Below are 2734 nucleotides of genomic sequence, written 5' to 3'. Positions count from 1 at the left end.
GTATATGTCTCTTGGACTTGCTCTGGGTGAGATATAGGCGTGCAAAATTAATTATGTAAAACAAGCACTAAGTTGTGTATTTACTTGGGTTGCTATAATGTAGAAATTTCAGATGTGTGGTTTCCAATATCTTTTGTGTCTGTGTTTCCCGGGACTTGTGCTGGCTGAACTGGAGGTCTGAGATTGCATCCTGCTCCATTGTTTTGACATTTTTCTGTGTTCCTCTAAATCAGCTGGTTGCTGAGTCCTGGGTGTTTCCTGCATCGGCTGCCTGTTCTGTGGTGCAGATGACTGGGCTAGGTACCTCCTGGTTCCTCTGACCTGAAGTTCCAGGGGTGGTGGAGAGGTGCAGAGTGGCTGCTCATTGATGTTCACCCAATTGCAGCAGAACTTCTGCGGGCATGGCTTCCTCTCCTACCACCGGAGGCAGGGGCTTCCTGTGGGGAGAGGCAAGGCAAGTTGTTTTTTTCTAATGAGTTGACTATTACATTTCTGAAGATCTGAAATGGCCAACAGATCATAGAAAGATACCACTTAGGCTCCTGCTTGAAACAAACAGCTTCAGAAAACTGCCAGCCTTGATTCAAAGTCATTACATCTTTTGATAACTATGAGTGATTTTCCCTAGAACTGGCCAGTATCCAATTTACCTCTTTACATAGGAAATAGGAAGAGTCTTGCACTTTACACACTGTTGCTCTAATCAGAACACACAGTATCCTTTCACCAAAGGAATATCTTTTTCATAGATTGACTACAACTGCTGAAAACTTGAGACTTGACACTTGTTAGGAGTTAGTACTTCATCAATGATTGAAGTAATTTTTTTTAAGAACAACGGTTTCTTCAGCTAGATTGTAATATAAAACTCCTCTATTCACCAAGGGACAGCAGAGACATGAGGCCAATCTTTTGTGAAGAGATCACTCCAGAAAAGCATAACCCTGATGTTGTATAAACAAGTCTACAAACGTAAATCATGTGCTACAGTGTATTATTATAATCTGCTTATATGCAATATTTAAAAATATTTCTGACATATGGATATCAGAAAAATGATTCTCTCCATGCTACTAAAATGTAGAAAATTAGCACGCTTCCAAAGCTCAGGTCATATGTTATTTATGAAATCCAAACAATAATGGATCTTATATTTACCTAGATTAATGGTTTAAGCTAATCATCCCATTAATTCCCTGAGAACCATCACAGGAATCAAAGGTTAAGATCTACCTTTAATGCTACCCTATCTATGTCCTATTAAACATTTATCTTTTTGTTAGGTTTTATGGACAAAATGTAAAAATGATCTCTATCACCTAGAAGAAGGGATAAAGTACAAACTCTTGCCAAGCATCTGAAAGTTCCCAGGCCAAATTTACTGTCTGGATCTTTGTTAGTGTAAGTGGATGGGCAGGAGGTTTGATTGTCTTCTGACCTTCCTGTGTGTGAAAGACCCCAGAAAGACAATGTCCTAGATAAAACTGTGGCAGGGAATAGAGAGGACAGTTTAGAATTGGACTATGAAGTTGAAGGAAAATGACAAGAGTGGGTTTTGGAGGCAGTGCCTAAAGAAATTTTTAAGCAAAAGAACATAGTCCCTGGGGCAGAGTGCATTTAAATTTCTAGCCACTTATTGTCTCATAACTCATTCATCTAGTATTTTCCAGATGTACAAATTCTTACTTTCCTTTTGTCTTAAATATTCTTTCCATCATCTTCTATCTTTTGAACATTGTTTTAAAGAATCAAATGAATGGCTGAGAACACAAGCCCAGGTGTAGAGTACTCACTAGCAAAGGCAAGTACAAGGCTCTGGGTTTGATGCCCAACTTTGCAAAAAGAAAGGGGGAGGGGGGAGGAAAAGAAAGAGGGAGGGGAGAAAAAAGTCAGGTTCTGTTTCTAGGTATTGTTTCTTTACTTGCAACTTAGATGAATTCTGATGCTAGCACGTATATGAATCATAAGATATTAAAGTTATTTATATTCAGCTTACCTCCTACAGCTCCTCCTTAATTGGTGTTACTACCAATTAAGGATAGAACATGAGATGCCGACAGTGGTGTATATGGAATCAGTAAAAGATTATAACTCATTACTGAGAGATATATTCTGCCCCGACGCATTAAAAAAGAGCCCAAATATATCACTGAGCACATGTATTTTTGGGCATTTTCCAATTGCCAAGGATAGATGCAGATGTTTTGGAGGCTGTGATGGTTTATGTGTGAGACAAAAACTTTCTCACTGATGAGTATATAGGTTAATCAGGGAAACAAGTTATCTACTCACAAAATCCATAGGAAACAAGGTAGTGCTAACCTTCTGGGTGCAGAGGGAGTCAGTAGTGAGTAAAAAGTCAGGTGAAGATTAACATCACATGGATTAGCTACGAACTACCACGAACTACCTTACTGTTAAAGCCTTCTCACAGGGTAGACGAAGGAATAAAAGATCAAAGAACAACATTCATATGAAGATTAGAAAGTGATTTGGGGTACTTATAAGGTGGTAGTTGAAGTCCTTGGTAACCTGAGGTTTTTCATAAGCACGTGTCTCGTATAACCCCATTGGGAAGAACTGTGAATGTTGTTCTAGGAGGAGGAAGAACACAATCATATCTTTATCTGGGAATGCATCTTCCCCTTAGGACCTGGGTCTTCTGGAGAGCAAGCTAGTGGATCATCATAAAATTTTGTGATTTCTTTTTTGTACTTCGAGATTATTACATTAG

At 38.9% G+C, this 2734-nt stretch overlaps 1 non-coding gene across 1 annotated transcript; it reads right to left on the bottom strand.

The window, feature by feature from the left end:
• Positions 1–457: 457 nt before the first annotated feature.
• On the bottom strand, positions 458–593 carry LOC111758493 (small nucleolar RNA SNORA2/SNORA34 family). Its single transcript, XR_002792679.1, has one exon. It is a non-coding gene; the product is annotated as a small nucleolar RNA SNORA2/SNORA34 family (small nucleolar RNA).
• Between the last annotated feature and the right edge of the window lie 2141 nt (positions 594–2734).

This window comes from Cavia porcellus, unplaced genomic scaffold (genome assembly GCF_034190915.1).
Source record: "Cavia porcellus strain 051 isolate PalLab524CR breed Dunkin Hartley unplaced genomic scaffold, mCavPor4.1 scaffold_6, whole genome shotgun sequence".
NCBI lineage: Eukaryota > Metazoa > Chordata > Mammalia > Rodentia > Caviidae > Cavia > Cavia porcellus.
This window is presented reverse-complemented; position numbering and strand designations above follow the sequence as displayed.